Here is a 19,824-nt window from a genome sequence, read left to right as displayed (position 1 = left end):
CACAAGCTTATGTGGAGACAAGTATGTGTCCATGGGAGCATGAAGGATTTCGTGTGCTGGTTTCTAGTTGTCACCATGACAGTGTGGAGGGACAGGCTGCAGCTCACCATGACACAGGGAGACCAGCTCAGCCACAGCCACTCCCAAGCAGGGGTTCTATAAATGCAACCAGCATTTCAAAAGCAAATACATTCAAGAATTGGAAAAGACATTTTCATCCTTCTAGAAGTTTAATTAGACACGAGCCAAACAAAATCACTATACACCTAGAGGTTTGGAAGCACAACCAATCATACATCTTGTAATTGTTTTAATAACTCAAATCCCTTACTAAGAGTGCAGTGGCCCATCAGTCACTGGATAGCATACACATTTTAGTAACTCTAACTGATAGCAATGTGTTTATTCCCAGAATATTTTGGCAACCTCTACAAAAGTTAATGGCTTTACACTCTATTCTGTCTCAGTTCTATTATTAAGATATGACTCGTTAGGCTTTTATTAAATATTGTCCAAGTTGAATGCTAACATGGGAAAGCACCAATGTGAAGCATTAAGCACATTCTTCCTGTCAGAATTAATGTCAGCTTTGTGAGCATTTTATCTGAAGAAGGATTTAGACAAGCTGGGAAGAAAAACTATGCTGTAGTTTTGCTGAATTTTGTTTTATTTTCTGTTTGAATTCTCAGAGAGACTAACACACAGACCAAGTTTTCTTTCCTGCAAACTGGTCTGAGTGTATGCAGCACCCCTCAAGATCTAAAAAGGAAAGCCATGAAGCATAAAGGTGATCAGTGTCAGAGCAGTGATGAGGGAAGCACTAGGGGCTAGTTATGCAGTGCAGAGTGCATGATACATGGAGAAGAGAGACAGACCAGTGGAAATCAGCTGGTGTTCTCATCCATGCACTACGTTAGTCCCTCTGACAGAAGCAGATATGATGATTTATCTGGGACAAAATAGCCTGGTAGTAGATACAGAACTCAACTTCATTAAGATAGATATGCAAACGATATCCTTCAGGCAGGCAATGCAGAATATAAAATGGATCTGAAAGAAGTACTGTCAAGTTATGTTTAAAGGAAGAAAAAAAAAAAGAAAAATGATAGAATTGAAAAACTTTGATAGAGCAGAGATTTGATAATGTGACCCTTCAGGCTTAAGGGTATTAAAGTAGGGCCTAAGATGTAGTAGTTCTTTGTGTTAGGAAACCCAAAAGGCTTACACTTGTTCATTACATATTCCAGCAGATGTAGTGAATGTAAACTTACTGGGTCCTTTGAAGAAGGATCTGACGTGATAGGTTTTCTTGCTTCCCAAGGAAATCAATTAGAGATAGAAAAATCAACACTGATGTCTTATCACCCACTGGATAACGGTGGCATTGATCCCAAAGTGGCATTGCAAAGGCAAGGATAGGTAAGGAAAAAGGGAAAAGGAAAGGACTTAGATAAAAATGAACCCGTTCTGGAGTGAGTGGTGAGAGTCACACACTATTTTAGACCATGATCTATGCACAGCAAGGGTTAACTTCTTTCCGCAACTACTGGTTGAAATGAGGAGAATAAAGTTGCTTCCAAAAAGACTGTGACTGATGAGCATTGACCTTTGATGTTTGACTGATTTGATTGTTTGCTGATATTTATTATTTAGCATTTATTGACCAGGAAAGAAAAAATGTCTGGTTGCTATCCCAAATTAGTGAACATTCTGGACTTCACAAGATAGAAAATTTTGTGGAAAATGATCAGGCTTTGGGCAATATTAGTAGATTTTTATTAGTAGGCTTGTGGTTTGGTTTTGGGTTGGTTTTTTTTGTTTGTTTGTTTTTTGGTTTGGTTTTTTTTCTTGAAAAGAAACAGATTAATATGGAGTAGGCATTATGCAGTTTAAAAATAAATTTCCGGTTATTAGAGTAGGTCACTATTACAGGATGTTTGCTATGTAGAATAAACCTTTGGGGATAGCAATCATATTGGACAGAGAGCAGATTGTGACAGCAATAATAAAGTGAATAGCACAACAGTGTGGGAAAGGCAGAAGAAAGAAAAAAATAATCACACTTATTTTATTAACAAAGATTCATATTAAGATATAGGTTTAAATAATTGTAAGAACAGAAAGTGTTTTCTCTTCATTTCCATATATTTCCCTTGTCTACTAGAATAAAAAAAGAAACCACACTTTTATGGATTCATTACATAGTACTTTATTTATTTCCTGATCCATGCAAGACTCGGGATCCATGTGCAGTAGTGACAAACACTACATGTTATGCTATTGATCAGTGCTAGCATATAAATTCACCAAGTCAACAAACTAAATGCCAAGCTCTGTCTGACAGAGCCTGAGAGGAAAGCTGAATTGGGTGCCAGACCCTGAAAACATCTTGTTTGCTCTTGTTGAACACAGAAGACAAAACCACAAGCGCTCCACCCTGCTAGGCTGCCCCCAGCAACAAAGTATTAGCACAGATATCTCAGCTGACTTTTAATATCACTGCCAAATTGTTAGGCTGAGGGAGTCACAGCAGAGCAGACTCCATCCATGCAGGGCTTTAGATAGCTATCTCAGCAGCTTGACTTAAAGCCAGATGCAAACAGGAAACCCATACAGCTGTTTTTGTCTCGTGGTGTAGTTATTTTCTTTATCTGGGAGTTTATTTTACGTTCATCATTCCAGTATCAAGGCACTTCGATTCACAGCATCTAAAACAATCATGTGCACCAACTCAGGTTTCCAAAGGGCTCTCAGAGGTATCTTAGGAAAAGCAACATACGGTATAACTAGGTCTGGGATCTTGCAAGATTTTGATACAAATATTGCCCAGTGTCACAGTTTTTATGTGACAGTTGTAAATAAAAAGAAGCCAACTGCACTGTCAAAGTCATCTCAAACATAAAACCTTTTGGACCTGATGTGCAACATCCAACACTTTTCAGTCATTCAGTGACACACTAAAGAAGTTTAATCACCCACCACCTGCTGGTATGGTATTGATCCCACGAACACTTTGGGAAAGTGAATTAGGCTTTTTTTTTTTTTTTTTTTTTTTGTGAAGACATGGGTTAATGCAGTGCAGGGCAGTCTATCTGGATTAAAGTTTTGGGATTCAGTAATAAAAATTAATCAGGAAGCACTATGTTTGTCTTCCCCAGTGTGAGTTTGCGGCACCTCAGGAAATACCTTAAAGCAAAAGGAAAAGGCAGGTATTCATCATCACATAGGTCCATAAAAAATTATGCGGCTCTATATGTAAGCTTCCATTACCTCCCTAGGCATCTTCAGTTCAACCTAGCCCTGTTTGAGCAATTGAAACTCTATCTACATAAGACTGGATGGTGACTAGTCAATGCACAGGTGTTTAAAGTGACTGAAATCTACTGGACAACGCCTCAGCTCCCTGGCTTTGGCCAGCTATTCAGGTGCATGGATACTACTCAGTCCAAGGAGGACATGGAGGAGCTGTGTTGTTCAGATGTTCCAGTGTCGTTATTTCAGAGCCTCTGAGCTGAGCAAGAAAGGCCTAATGACACAGCATGTCCAACACATCTATTCCAAACCAAGAAAGACCCTCTCCACACTCCTACTCTGTCATTCTAATGTTGTCTTCTGTTATTGCCAAACACTTAATTGCATTTTCTTGAAACAAGGTTTGCTGTTTTCACTAATGTAGCATAATCCCCACTTTCCCCAGAAACATTCTCATAGCAGCAGCGTGAAAACCAGTGTCATTAATTTTATGCTAGGCCAGAAATACTTTTTTAAGAGACAAATCCCTTGCTGACTGTGGCACAACAAAGTGCTAATGCATGAACAGGAGTCACTGGGTTGTGTTCTCCAATCCATCTATAATACTCTGTGTTTTTCTGTTAATACAAAAAAGCTTTGACTGGTTAGTTGGCTTTAGTTTCCTTCGTCAGGTCCAGATGTCAAGACCCTGGCCCTGGTTGTCCCTGGGGTGTTACCAAGAGTGGGAGGAGTGGTCATGAATTCCAAGTTTACTTTCTTCCCAGTTACCTAAGCCAGTTGTGCTAGTTATTTCTCATCACTATAAAACAGTTTGAAGTCTGTTTTGTTTTATGTCAAGGACTGGTGTAGGCAGTGCCCAGCACAGACAGAATAAACCACTGACCTTTGCCATTCTGTTCTCATAACTTGCAAATGAGCACAGCTTAGCTGGTCCAGGAGCCTGGCCAACATGTGACAAAGAGAATGAGGAGTTAAGTGTTCCCTTCCTCTCCCAAATATCTGAAATTCATTTGACCACTCCATGGCTGGAAGCCACTGCACCTGTGAGTACATCCCAGGGGGTCACTGTGGCCTGTCTGCCTAAAATGTCAAAAAAACTCTGCAGATTCTACAGTGGGAAAGTGAAGAATAACAGAGTCTGCACCACTGGATTTTCATTTTGGATAGTAAAACACTATTTATTTTCCTTTAATTATAGAGCAATCATGCTCTTCTGAAACAGGGCTTGCAGATTTCACCATAACTTCTCTCTTAATTGGATGTTTGTGAATGTAAAGGTTTCTATCACGACTTGTGAAATGAAACAAAAACATCATTTCTACATTAATTTAATTCTATTTCCAACCATTCTCTCACAATCAGTTTTCCTTGATATGCTTAATCTTTTGCAATGGTTTCCATGACAACTCCTCTTCATTGTGGTGACTCCAGTAATCATGAAGCCCAACTTTGCCAAGGGATTGGCTTTCACCTTTTCCCCCCGTCTCTGCCACAGCAGCCTTTGACTGCTTCCTTCCGTCCACCCCACCTTCCCCACAGGCACCCTGAAGGGCAAGGGCAGGAAGCACACAATGGGACAGTATTAAGGTTTTATGATTATTGCTGCAGCCAAAGCTCCCTTTTCAAGTCCCATTATACATGCATTCCCAGTAAATCCCCATCAGAAAGGTGAGGTACTTATAGCTCTTCATTTCAGAAATACAAAATTATCCTTGCTATAGCGTTCAATCCTACAAACCAACTCCGCTCCGAAGCACAGCAATGACTGTGTGGTGTTCAGTTACACAAAGCAGGCTCTTCTGTATGGCACAGTACCACAGCTGTAGGGCACAGTATGTGAGTTATCCCGTTCTGCACTGCACACCTCCATACCAGAAAGATACTGATACATAAGTGAACTTCTGCTGTACAGCACAAAACCATAGCTGTAGTATCCAGCTGTATGAAAATTGCTGACACCAGACTGAGGTGGCTCCAGCAGTGTTTGGTTATATATTGCAAGGACTGTACTTTGTTGCTCTAATTTCCTTCCCACAGTTTACCTCCCCCTCCTCCAGACCAACCAGCTCTGAGGCATGGACTATGTGACTGGCAAATCAAACATTATTATTAATCACTGTAATTACTTTTCTTGGCCCAATAGCAGAGCCTGGGAAGCTAACCACAGTCTCTAGAGTGCAACCTTAACTACAACATGTTTCTGAGCCACCATTACCTCATTGTTAGTCATGTTTAACCAGAAAGAATTGTGAATTTTTTTTTTCCCTGAAAGCTCTCAAACCACGTATGCTGCACAGATCAGCGTGAGAATCCCTGCATATATATCTCTGTGCTTCCAGCTAACAACTGACTTTGCCAAAAGCTCAAGTATTCAGTTCAGGCTTGGGGATACACAAGTATTCTTTATTCCTCTAGTCACAAGAAGTAGGAATGGTTTAACAACAGAAATTATAGAATTTTCTACCTTTGAATGCCCACAGAAGGATAAATGTCCTCTTCTGAAAAGTGTCAGGGGGTCAGTTACAAGATTACAAAGTCACTAAACACTGAAAAGTATTGAAAAGTACCATGCCTCTCAGCAGAGTGCCTGCTTTTCATGTCTCATCACCAGCTTCTCAGGTTCAGCACTTGTTGCTTGTCCCAGATATTCCTTACCAACCCATGCATCCCTCTGCATGAGCATGTAACTATCCCAAAATCTAATTTTTTGAAGTGTTATTTGCCAGCACACAGGTGCAAAGTATCAGCAAGAGGCAAGGAGCAGGAGAAAGTCCAGGTGAGAGTGGGGTGGAGATCTTTTTCTTCAGGAAATGCATTGTTTTTCTTATGTATATACTTCACTCTGTATTACTTAAAAGTAAACAGACAGGAAAAAGGAAAACTTTTTGATGGCTCTTTCTACCCCTAGGATATCAGAATTTTTTCTTAGATCAGTCTCATCTTTCTGCAGGAACTCACAACATGATTTTACAAGTAGGAATACATCTGTGCTTTTCAAATGCACAGTGTGACCTGAGACAGATGAAATGCTCAAACCTGTCTATGGCTTAAGCTAAAATTTTACCTGGGGTTGTCCACATTATAACAGAAAAATTACACACATGGCGACATCACAATCCTTTACAGTTACCCGGTGAATGTGGTTGCTATATGGTTATGAAAGTGACTGGCATTTTTCAACCTCTGCTCTTCAGCTAAGTGCTACTTTACAGGCTGAGTGGAAAGGGCTGATGATTATAGAGCCAGCTGGGTGAGACAGAGGAGAGAACAGCTCAGATACATTTTAGCCAGACTTTTTTAGCGATCATCATCAAGCAGAAAGAGCACCAGCTCTCATTGTCTTTGTACAGGTAGCAGTTTAGTACTAATTGACAGCTACCTGTGAACACTCAAATTAAAACCCAGAAGCCACTTTGGGTTTTTCTAGGGCTGAAGTAGTTATTTGTGAACTTGAGAAGTGGCAGATGAGTGCTGCAGAGGTGGAGGACTGCTCACTGTCCATGGGCAAAACCAACTGATAGGAGGGCAGAGAAACATCCCAGCCAAAGCAGCAAGGCAAGACCAGCTTAGTCCTTCCTGTGACATGCCCTTGTGCCCATGGCCAGCTGCCCTGAGGGAAAGCCTGGGGCTTCGTGATTGTTTGAATAGCAGAAGAGCTTCATATGCAGCTTTAGGGCTAACATGTAGGAGAAATGCAGCCACCATTACCACAGGGTTACGAGAAGACAAAAGGCAGTGTTGTTCAGTGCCAGTTCAGTGCCCAGTATACTGAAATTACTCACATACTTGCTCAAGGTGCCAGCCTGTCAGGGACTCTGAACTTGGGTCAAAATGATTTTACTGTATCCTCAGTTACAGAGAGCTTTGCTGAGCCATCAGCCATTCAAAACCAACTGTTACTGCTGTGCTTGTGGACTCACTGTCAGGCACAAATGATGCCATGGTGGCATGGGATGTGTGTAAAAGAGATGGACAAACATTCCTTAGTAAGAAAGATGTATACATAGAACTGACAGAGTGGTAGTTGTTTCTGTGTGCATAAGGGGCATGGAAAAGACTTGGATTAATCATTGTTAAAGAGCAGGTGAGTTCCTGGAAATAAGCTTGAAAGAAAGAACACCAAAGTGAAGTTAGTACAAATCTTTAGAAACAGGGTTGCAAGCCAAAACTTCTACCAAGAGAAAAAAAAATCCAAAAGTATTTGGGGAAGATATCTCTTCATGAAAATGTATTAAATTTTATGCAACTTAGAATTATTCAAATAATTCCTAGTTTTAATTAGAAAATAACATTTGGGTTCTTTCATGGTCCTGTTGCGATGAAAATAGGGTTCTCACAATTTAAAAGGGACACAAAAACATGCTAGAATTTGACTTTTTGCAAAAAGCAAGGTAGATCAAAAGTCTCATAAAGGTACTTCTGGCTTTGACCTTTGCTTTACAATTGTAAATATTAGTATTTAGCTTCTAAAACTTGAATTAAAACATGGTGACTGTTTATCAGAAAAATGTGTTTGTAATTATCTACAGACAGGAAATTTTATCTGCAAGTAGAGAAATCAATGCTGAAAATCTGGCCCTAGAAAAATTAGTAATGAATGTTCCAGTTTATATTTCCCAAACATTCCTCCTTTGAAAGCTGGCCTAGATTTTCTGTTTTAACATTTGCATTTTGGATGAGGCACCTGTAGAAGTACATTTTGCTCTAAAATGGAACTTTTGCTATAGTGCAGCAGAAGAAATCAACTTAGACATTTTTATGATCCCAAATACAGACAGCCATTCAGACTACAGACACAGGAGTCGTCATTCATGTAGCCCTAGCTGCTGTTTTGGTCTGGTTTTCTGCCACAGCTGTAATAGGATCTTACCTTTAGCAAGTTTCCCAGCTACCAAGGCTCCTAGCCAAGATCTTTACCATGGCTGGGGGAGCATTTTGTGTTCAGACATCTCTGATTTGGAGACCCCTGCTGTACATTTACAATATTCAATTCTCAGTAGGGTTTTTTTTGTACTTCCCCAATCCCGGCATACCCTCAGTAAGAGGCTACATACACCTCATGCACACTTTCAGGAAGCTGTATTTCAGTTTCCCTTCACATTTTCCTTGGATTTCCTACTAGGGTAAGTCAATGGAAAGACTGACAGCACCAGCAGAACACAACACCAGATAAGAGTGTTCTTTGTTTTTCCCTCAGCCAGCACTGCTGTCATGTTGGCTGTCCTCTGTATCTCCAGCAAAGGCACAAGGAAAGCTGCAGGCACCTTATGCTGGAACCTCTCCTTTCCTCCAAAGTCTGTCCCTTACAGCAGCCCTGTGCAGGGAAAGAATTTAGCCCATTAACTACTTTATCAATATTTGCATTACAAATATTATCTAATTAAATGATACCACTTCTTTAGTATTTACTTCATATCTCTAGCAAAAGTTTGCTAGCTGGATAAAACAACTCAAGAGGGCTAAGGAGTTTAGCTTTCCAGTCACTCATTCCATTTTGTGTTATCTATGTTTATTTTTGCTTCTCTACCTACAGATACATGAAGAAATGAAAACAAGCTGCAAATCCACATACTTGCCTTTGGAGTCTTTGATCCTTAAGACAAATGTACAGTTATTAAAACAGTTATCAGACACTTACAATCTAAGTATCGCTAATGGAATTTTTTTCTCCTTCCCCTTTTCCCTCTTCATAATTTATGCAATATGCAGCTCTGGCTGATGTAGCAGCAAAAAGAAACTAACTTACCTGAAGCAAAAAAAAAAAACCAAATCTTTGGGGAGATCCTAGATTGAAAGGAGCCAAGAGTAAGGAAAGCAGAAGTTTAGAAAGCTGGACTGAAATGAATCCAAGCAAAACATGCATACCCCAGCTACTTCATTCCAAAGGAGGCAGGTGGCAGGCTTATGTCCTCCTGTTCTTCAGCTACACATTTCCTTTTGTGGTCATTTCTCATATGAGTTCCTTCCTTTTCTTGCAAGGCAAAATCTGAATATATTCTTTCTGTACTGTGCTTGCAGTTTCCAACTCAGCTTACACATAAAATAATTCAACCGCAGCTTCCTGCATTCCAAGTTTGTCTTGCTTCTGCAATTGTTTTCTTCTCCTCTCTTTCGGATACTTCAGAATCAGGAGGATGTGAGCCAATCAAAGGGAACTGAGAGAAAACAAGCTGAAGGAATTGAGAGCCTTAATGAAGGTTCATTAAAATCTGGGTAATTAATGACATAGAGAAATAAAGTATCTGTCCAATATTCATTAAAGTGAAAGATTCTATATTTGAATATTGAATTAATTGAAAGATTCTATCCCAGACTCTCAGTGTCTTAGCACACTGTTCGCAGTACAACTGAATCACAGATGTATTCAAACAATCAGTTCAGGAGAGCTCAGTCAGTCAAGCCCATGCAAAACATTCTTTCTGCTTCTCCAGTGTGTAGGAAACACATGCTTCTCTCTCTTTTTTAAAATTCTATCAATCAGGTCTTCTATGTGGCCGGAGGTGACCAAATTCCAATTCTTTCAGACCATAAGGAAATTAAGTGTATAGGCATTATAAATACAAGGCGGCAGGATCTGCTATTGCCTTACAATTATTACTATTGTTTTTAATAGCACAGAGAAAGGACATGGTAGACAAATACTTAGGTTAGAGTGATCATGCAAATGACTACTCCATATGCAATTAAAAATAAGCCCCATAATTTAACCAAAGGATAAATTCAGGGCCCTAAAAGTTGTTCTTAGTTCTAGGTCATTGGCTTTACCATGCCAGCATAATAGCAGGGGCAGAAGTAGCTGAGGCTTATGTCTTCAGTCACAGCATATATATTTTGGATATATATGTTCAGCTTCCTAGACAAGGAAGTTATGACGATATGTAGTTATGTAGTTGGATAATAAACATTGTGGGGTTTTTTGTGGAAAATACCTTTTACTTTAGCTTTTCAAGTGTTCTTGAAAGTATTCATGCTGGTAGTTCTTGCTGCAGCATACCTTAAGTCAGTGCCATTTTAGCACAGAAACATCAAGGAAGAAGTCTCAGATCTAAAAAAAACAGTCAAACCCAACTGTTCCATGTGTTGCACAGCTAGTGAAGGTTTGTTTCCTTTGGATTTGTATCCTGTGTTCTCCAGCATCACCAGTAACTACATTTCTTCCTAATCTCACAACTTCACATCCCTAAATCTTCCCCACAAGTGCAAGTCCAAACAACTAGTGTCTGGTATCTCCCAATACTTCCATGCTGTGTTCCTGTATTAGTTGCAGCTGTCTCCAGCTCACTCTCTGAGCTCCCTATGCTTCCAGAAGCTTTCCTTATCCTCTCTGCTCCCTGTGATGCTGCTTTGCCCTCTCTATCCTTGCCTCACAAAGCGGGGATTGCCCACTACAACAGTCATATTTTCTTTTGTCTTTAACAGGCCTTCGTCAGACCTTGCAGCTGGGTAGGGGATGGAGGGATTGATAGTGCAGGCCTTCATCCTCATTCCCTGTCACCACCTCTGTGGCCAGGAGCCAGTCAGGAAGGGTGGCTCTCACTGCCATGGCATAGCTCTGAGCAGGCTGATTGGGACTGAACTGCCTCTTTCCAACAGGATCTTTATGTGTTGGCAAAAATGAAATTTATATATACTTGATATCTTTGAGACATTTAATCCTTTGTCAAATTTGCTAAACTCTCATCACAGATTCTAAAATTCCTGGGTGAAGACATGAGTATACAGACAGACAGACACAGACAAATAGCACTATTGTACACATCTCATTTCATTAGATAACCAGGGTAAGAAACTCAGGAGTTGATAAAGCAGCACTACCTCTGTCTCACAAAAGCAGCTACTGAAACAATATTGGATTCATCATTCCTATTTCTCAGAAAAAAAGGTTTACTTCTCTAATTACTTCTATGCTTGCTAGACTAAAGCATGAAATTCTGTTTTTTCCGATGCAACTTATCTGGACATCCTTCTCTCCTAATTTTCTTTCTCTGCCAAAGGAACCCTTCAGATACACACACACACACACACACACACACACACACATATATATATATATAAAATGCTTATGTCCCCCTTGCTTGGTCAGTAATTTAGCATAGTTATTTAAGAACTAATTCAAGATTATTTTTTTCCCTCAGGAAAGTAAAACTATTTTTGCTAACATAAAACTTAAAATAATCCAGGTTGGCAATTTAAAGTTATTAGTGGATTCATTAGAGCTTCAATATCCTACCTACTGCTGAGCTGCTGACAGGACAAGATTTAGCTGAAATCAGTGGATCCAATTAGAGCCAGGGGTTCACACATCGAGGACATCCAGAGTACAAATTATTGGTGGCATTTCTAAACAGTGATTGACAGCTGAAGCCAGCACACGTTTCCTACACTGCTATGGAATGACATTATGAGAGGAGTGGACTTTGTAACCTTTCCATGGTAATAGCAAAAAAATCAACTTCCAATTTTTTGCTCTCCTTCATTTTTCAGCTTAGATTTTTTTCAGAACAATTGGATAGTCCCAACATAAGGATTTTAATTTGTATTAAAATTTATGAAGTCTGTGGTTGCAAAGAGCCACCTTCAGACCTGGGGGTTGTTAGATTTACCTTTGTGCAGAAGGAGCTGTCAACTGCACAGATGCTAATAGTTGCTTAAGTCTCCATTAGCAACCTAATATTGTGGAAAAGAACAGTTGAGATGGTGCGTGTTTATTCATTTTTGTCTGTTATACAATTATTTCTTTGGAATGTTTTTCTAATCTAATTAAAATTCATTTTGGTATGTTATTTATTACCCCAACTGATTCCCAATTATATCTCTCTACAAACCTTGCCTCTGCTAGAATATTATAAGCACATTCCAAATATAAATAATTAATAAGACAAGCATGCCTTTCTTATCATAGGTTGCATGTTATCTACAGACTCACAAGTCACATTTGGTGCTGCAATCACTTTGCTTCCAGCATCCACTCAAGTATTAGTCCTTCATGTTGCTATTGCAAGGGAACAGATTTAACCATCTGGGATGTTCTACACAGCAAGATAAAGAGGCATGTATTTGTGAGAAATCAAGGTGAATTATCTCAGTGTGATTTTTCTGTTATTGGTATAACAAATTGTTAAAAATTTAGGCCCTGATCTTGTAATTATTTTGTGTGCAAAAATCATACGGACATCAAAGTGAATTAGTTCAGCTTGGAGAGGGAGTGCAAGATCAGACATCCAGCAAAATGTTTAATATTTCAAGTGTATCATTCTTCACAATGCTGCTCTGTCAAAGTAAATGAAGCAGAGTAATGTATATTGGGGGGAAAAAAATCAACCAATTCCATTTCCATTTTCCCCATATAAATAAATACTGAAGATTTCGAGACATGAAAGAAAGCCCCAAGGAATAAAACCTGATCGGCAAAATTTTGCCTAAGGTGTTGTAATAGACACCCCAAAATACATGTTCAGTTAATGACTTTCCACTGCATTCTTCATTATAGTTGCAACTGGCTCAATTATTCATTAGTAATAACACATCCAGTGATTTTATCATAATATTATTTACACTGCAGAAATGATCACCTAAGGCTGATCATTTCTGCAGTGGGGGTTTATGTTCTCCACTATATGGCCAAAATTTATATAGCAGGAACTAATTTTTAATTTTCAAACTGGTTAACAACAACAACAACAACCAACAACTATTGTAGTTGCTGTTGTTATTGTTGTTGCTGCTATTTTGTTCAATGAATGTGTAAGTAAGAATAAGGCAAGAGATTTTCCAAATTACTGTTGAAACAGAATATAAATAATTGTGTAGATTCTCACTGAGCTTTACAATAGTTTCTACTCAAATCTGCAAATAAAGTCTCTGAGTCCATGAAAATATAATACTTAATGAGTTTAAGCAAAGAAAAGAGTCCTCAAAGTTGCATCAACTGCTAGCATATTGTAATAGAAATGGAAGTCAAGATGCCACTACTGAAGGCATGACTAAAAACCATACTGAGGGGCTCAATAAAACTAAAAATGCGATTCTGCTGTCAATTGTTTACCCCAAGGGAAGTTGTGTCCTTCACTAACAATGTTGTTGAGGAATCTGTTAGTCATGCATAGGAGTCCTGATCTTCTCTCTCACTAAAACCACCTCCTTCCCTGCTTTTTCTAGCTCAATGGCTGGATCCCCCGGCCTAGTGGGTGTCACAAAGTGGTGTTCTTCGATGTCCCCTCCATACAGCTTTCCATTACAGCCTTCAGATATAAGAGAGAAAATGCCCTTGTTTTTGCCTTCAAGCCTTTTGCAAAACTGTCTGATTGCAAGTTGTCTCCTTCAACATATTTTCTTCCCTATTTCCTTAAAGACCCTCATGTCCACACATTCCTGGCTTACAGATCCTGGCTACGAAGTTCTCTCACATGATAGTTGACTGCAATCTTCTGTATACAAATATCCTCAGAGAAAACAGAGGGGGGCCACCAGGATTCTCTTGCTCAATATCCATCATTCCATCTGGAATGCATAAAATTCCTAAACAATATTTTGTTTTCTAAAGATGCTTTCAATCTTCCTAGCTGTAGTTGCACTACTGAACAAACAAGTATTTTATTTCCAAAAATCCCAGCCAAAAGTAACTGTCCCATATACTCTTGGTTGAACTTGGACCAAACAGTGGCCTGAGAACTCTAACACTGCACTCTGCAACATCTGACCAGCGCTGCAACTTTCAGAAGTTGTCTATTATGTGTTTACTTTCCAAAATCCCTCTAAGATAACCATGTTTAAAACATATCATGTTACAAAATTCAGTACCATTAGATTAAGTTATGCTACTCTACCACCTATTACTGATAAACAATTACTGACTCCCAGAAGAAATAACTGCCAAGATGTCCATAGGAAAAGAATACTTCTCTTAAACAGCTCTTTTCCTATATTCTGTCACATTAGAGTGGCTACACAACATGGTCTCGCTGCAGAGCTGTGATGGAGGAAGTTTGGCTCCTGAACTGACCATCAGAATTGCCTCCACCAAACTCCTCTGAAGCATCTGCCTTTCTTCTCCCAGGAACCACCCATGTTCAGTGGGACAGGCAGAGGTTTCTCTCGTTTGCTCAGGCTTTCACCCAGAAGACAAAAAGGAATGGGGGAAAGTAACCTCTGCTGGCTCACTTCCTTCCCCTAACTCATCCCAGACTCCACAATTCTTATTTTAGCAGCACATCCCTGCTTCTGATTCAATGGAAATAGCTACTGGGCCTTTCACATTCCTCTGGAGGCCTTTGTACCAAAGCTGCATATACAGAAAAATAATTCTAGTCTAGGATAGCAGTAAAGTCCAGAGGGCCAAAAAGATGTTCTGTTCCTCCAGCTTCTCTAAGTACTCAAAACACTTGGCCAAACTTCATCTCCTAGATCCTTTTTCTCCTTTCAACATAAGAGTTCATCTTTCCAGGTCACATATAGGAAAGCTCTGCTTACACTGTAGAGACACTGTTACTGCTCCCATAGCTGTGTTCTGTAGTCTTTTGAGAGCAGATAGGAGCTCAGAGTATACTCTGAGAAAGCAGCTGCTGCTAACTATCTTTTTTTATAGCAGAATGTATTTGCTTGTCTTTGGCACTGGACTAGCCACATTCTCCAAACTTACAATCACTTTGGAGCAAAAGCAGAGCTTGTTCCCACAAACCTGCAATGGATATTCTGGAAATATCTTTCTGATCTACTCATTCTCCCATGCTGTGTTTTCCACAGTCTGTGTTTTCCTCCTGACAGTTTCATAACTCCTGTGTGGGAAACCTCCCAAGTCCTGAAACCCTGATTCCAGCTTCAGTATTTTTCCCAGATATTGTACAAGCTAATGCCACAGTAAATATGTTTGTGAAAGTCCAAAGACTTTCCCAAACTTCCTTTTTTCTAAGCCATATATAACAAATAAAATCCATTTCTCTCTGGAACTGCGTCGTTGCTTAATGTTTCAGAGCATTTCAGTGACCAGAGCTTCAATGTTGCATTTCCTTCTCTCCCTTTGAAGGAAAGTAGGCAATTGACCTTAAGAAACTGTAGTCCTTTAAGTTGTCATATACCATCCCATGTCTACCCATCCCAAGAATCTGAGAATTCTGCACCTTTCATTGTGCCTATGGATATTTCTCTCCTTTTCAGATCTGTTTGCCTTAGCTGTTAATCCAGTAGCATCACACTTTGGAGTGCTTGGTGTTCTCTAATCTTCACTTCCACAGGGCAATTTCTGGACCTGTAAAGGACAGCATTTCCATGGCCCAGGGACTCAAAGGGCCTTGCAGGGTGCTTAGAGTCCTCTAGTTCAGGAAAGAGGATTAAAGAATTAATTAGGAATTAAGTCTTTCCCCCTTGTAGTCTGCTTATTAGTACAACCACTTTTCACTATGAATATTATTTCTAATCATAAAATCATAGAATATCCAGACTTGGAAGGATCATCAAAGTCCAACTTCTATACTTGCCTTCATAGAAGGCACCACTTATGGGCAATTTTTTATTCAGTGACCTTCCTTGTTAGTTGTGTGATGGAAAAGTCTCTCTAGGCATTGCACACACAAGTCCACTATTTAGACCAGTATGCAAAGTGAACTTTCTTGTTCAGAAGCTCACTACTGCCTAAAAGGAGAGGTCATACTCTTCTATTGCACCAGCACTGGCATTCAGCAGACTTTTGTAAACACTGATCCAATTTAGTAACTAAACAGAATTTTGAGTTGGCCAAAGAATAACAGTTTTGTGGGGCCCTTGTGAGTTAAAGAATCTCCATGAAGATCCCAGAAGGTGCCAAAGTTAATACAAACTGGGGAGGGTGAAGGGAAGGATACATAAGGCAGCAGAGAGAATGGGGAAGGCAAGGAAATAACATCTTCTTGCAGCCACAAGAAGCAAGTAAGCCATTCTATTGTCCCTTTCTCTTCCATTCTAGAAGCATTTTCAGTGTGTTCACCACCAAGCCTTGCTGGCTGAGACACTGGGAAGGTGTAGCTGAGAAAGACTGCATTAGTCAAGGCAAAGGAAGCGTCCTTATAACTTAGCCCTGAGGTGGTCATTCAGCTGCCAAGAAATACCACGTCAGATGTCGTGATTTCACTGTTCATTAAAGCACTTGAAGAAAAGGTCTAATTGTGAAGTTGTGACTGAAACTTCCTTTTGGTGACAAGAGGTCTGACTTCACTTAATTTAGACATTTGGAGGTAAGTGAATTGGGAAGTGCCTTTACACCACTGTTTGGTGAGTTGTAGTTAGGCAGTAATTGCACTGTGGAGGTGACTGGCCCTGTACCACAAACAGCCAATAGACAGAATATTTCAGTTTATTGGAAAAGACTTCTGAGTAACAAATACATTAATGGGATCCAAAATCTGGTCTTTACTTGCAAACAAGGCAAAATAGCTATATTTGATAGGTAGTTTATTTCCAGTAAATAATTTAGCCTCTTCCAATAAGAAGTTCTGCCTTCTGAAACTGCAAATTGGCTTTGCACAAATTATTTTCAGTGCAGTTTTTTTCAAAGTCATCTCCACTGAATTCTGGAGGGCAGCATAAGTTTCAGTAAAAGAGTTTGAATGTCCTGCAAAATGTTAGCTGTGAAATCTCAGCTGCAAAATCTCCTCTGGTCTTTGAACACAAGCTGGTACATAAAATAATGAGAGCTTCAGGCATCTCCTTCTCTCAAAGCAGTAATTTATGTCAATAGATAAGAGGGAATTAGTGCAAAGCATAAATTACCCTTTCACTACAATACTGCTTTCCAAAATGTATATTTTAACCTAGTATAGACCTCGGAAATATGAAAATGTTTAAAATCATATTGGCTAACAAGTGATTATAGAATTCTTAAAAATTAACAACATAAACCCAGTCTGTTAAAAATATACACAGGAAAGCAAAAGATTTCTAAATATGTGCTTTCTCCCTTGAACATCTATCTTTCCTTTGTCCTTAAGGAAATTGAAATTAATTATAAAAATGAGGACATTCCTGATGGGATTTTTACTGAAATGTTACAAAGCTTAATTTGTGTGAAAGTACCAACAAGTTTATTCATTTCGTAGGAGTGTGAAATTTGTCTCACGTAACACTCAGGACTTAGCTACAGCTTTGATGGAAATGTTATTTGGTAATTATCTGCTCTTCCCTTGGGGACAAAGTAATTTATTCTGTTCTACAGTTTGCAGCATAATCTGTTTTCACACACATATGAAGGATGAATTTTGGAAGATTATGATCAATAGTTACTTTATTGACAACCAATAACTCATCATCCTGCCAGCTCCATGACTTTTAGAGAAAATTCAGGAACACAGAAGTCAAACTTCACTTCTTAAACTTTCTATTTATATATTGGAGGGGGACAGAATATATTTAAAGGAAAGAAACCTTTAAATTAGCTTTCCTGAAAGAATTAGATGATATTTTGTAGATAAACAAAGAAAATAACCCATTAAAATGTTTATTTTGACAAAACTCACAACTAGAGTAAAGCCCATATGTTTTTTCTCCATTTGTTGATTCTGTATTCCTTTTCTTTAGAGTAAAGAATAATTTAAAGTTCAGATTAATTACAAGTATGAACAAGAAATTTTAGACATAGACAAGGAGCTGGACCTCCCCCTAAGGTACAGTTTAAGGCATGTTACTTTTCCGTCCATTACAGAACAGCCCTGTGTGTCTGGAGTTAAGGTGCTCATCACAGCCTGCTCTTAATTAGTGTGGTGTGTTTCATACTTTCAAAAAATAGGCACAGAAGAAGCCTATACTAGTTGACTAAACCCAAAATCCAGAGGTCCTGGAGATGCTGTCTTTGTGAAGAGGAAGAAAAAATGTTCCAGTCAATATTTTGGACTCAAATATTACTCAGTGGAAGGCACTACTTTCCAGAAAACATTCTTTTAGTAATTGTTTTTGCAGACATTTTTTGCTTGCAACAGGGGGAGTCCTAGTTCAGCAGGCCTATGGGGCAAAGGGCTCAGTCCAGGGATTTTCACATCAGATCTGCCTCATTCTCCATCCCAGATACCATGACTTGCCTAGAGAGCTAGAAGTATAATTTCCTCCAAGGATTTATCTTCTGGTACATATGCAAAAATACAACTTGGACTTCCCTTTTTTCAGTGTGTCTCTTGACAGATCCAATAAGAAATTCATCACAAGAAGCATTTCTCTATAAACAGCTATCCCCTCTAGGTAAGGTTGCTTCTTCTCTTGCATGTGATGTACTCTCTAATATAAACATGGCTATAGTTTTTTGGGGTTCTGTTTTCCCACTTGAAAAATAATGATAATGATAAGGATAATAGCATTTCCTACCCAACAGGAAAATTATGTCAATAAATGTATTAAAATTGCCAAAAAATGGGGCTATAGAAACACAAACACCAGTACTGTAGCAAGGAACTAGGAACTTGATGTTCTTAAGTTTTCACTGTCCAAAACCACAGTCGTCTCTGAAACAACTGAAATTCTCATTTATTCCATCAGCAGCTAAGGGACTTGGCACCAGGCACTTAATTGGTGCTGGCCATAGTAAGTTTTAAAAAAGCTCTTGGATGTAATCTGCGAATAAGCCAACAATTCTATGTCTTACAGGAAACTATTTCATTGAAAAAAATTAAATTTAGGAAGAAGGAGTTGGAGGACTAGAACTGGCTGCACTTCACAACACTGTTGGTAATAAATCTTGACAATAAAAGAGAATGAAATACTTAAGCCAGAAAAGTGAAATCACTAAAAATAAAACTAGAGACAAATTGCACTCATCTCCCAAACCTCATTCGAATTTGTGACTGAAAAAATTTCCTACCACAATAGCTGCAGCATCCCAAGAGACCCACATCTGCCTTCACCCATGCAACTCTGCCAATCCCGAAGACAAATAATGAGTGATGTTCCTTTCTTCATTGTGTGTGCTTCAGCTTGCGGCCAAGATGAAACACTCAGAGTGGATTGGAAAACAGCAGTTACGTCCAATAAAGATGCCCCTCTAGGATGCTGTCCAGACTCAGAGCAACATTTGTGAAACAAAAACAAAAAAGAAAAACAAACAAGCCAAACCCACCAGATCATCAAATGTACAAAAATCCCCTTCCAAACCCAGACCACAGAACTCCTCCGTTTTTCTGCACAAGGCACAGCCTGGCTCTGGCAGTGCAAACACCCACTCTTGTTGCAGACAGCAACAAGATGTGAGTACTCAGGATGTGAGTACTCTTTGTACTCATCATGAGTATTAGCACCTCCTGGTAAAATAAGCCTGGTCCTTTCATCACAATTGGGAAATAAACACTGCCAATGAACAGGAGAAACAGTGGAGCATCAAGTAGCCTCTATCTCTTTTCCCCTGTCTTCTGCATCTCATATCTCACCCAAGGCTGAAGCACATAACTTACACTAAGCTTGCTGCATAAAGGTGCTTCTTCTTCCCACTTTACCACTGCCTTTTCCTGAACATGAGATAACTACGGAGTTTCTTCAAACACAACCTCTCCTGTAGCATCCTGGCATGCACATTACCCAGGAAACACAGGATGCATCAACCCTGAGAGATCTCGCTATGGTGGA

The 19,824-nt window shown here is 39.3% G+C and overlaps 1 long non-coding RNA gene across 1 annotated transcript in view; it reads right to left on the bottom strand.

Moving 5' to 3' along the window:
• Nucleotides 1-19,396, bottom strand: part of LOC139674098 (uncharacterized) — a 48,905-nt gene extending 29,509 nt beyond the window's left edge. The window contains exon 1 of the long non-coding RNA XR_011698273.1: nucleotides 19,322-19,396. This is a non-coding gene — a long non-coding RNA (uncharacterized lncRNA). The remainder of the gene's footprint in view (nucleotides 1-19,321) is intronic.
• Between the last annotated feature and the right edge of the window lie 428 nt (nucleotides 19,397-19,824).

This window comes from Pithys albifrons, chromosome 7, assembly GCF_047495875.1.
Source record: "Pithys albifrons albifrons isolate INPA30051 chromosome 7, PitAlb_v1, whole genome shotgun sequence".
Lineage (NCBI taxonomy): Eukaryota > Metazoa > Chordata > Aves > Passeriformes > Thamnophilidae > Pithys > Pithys albifrons.
This window is presented reverse-complemented; position numbering and strand designations above follow the sequence as displayed.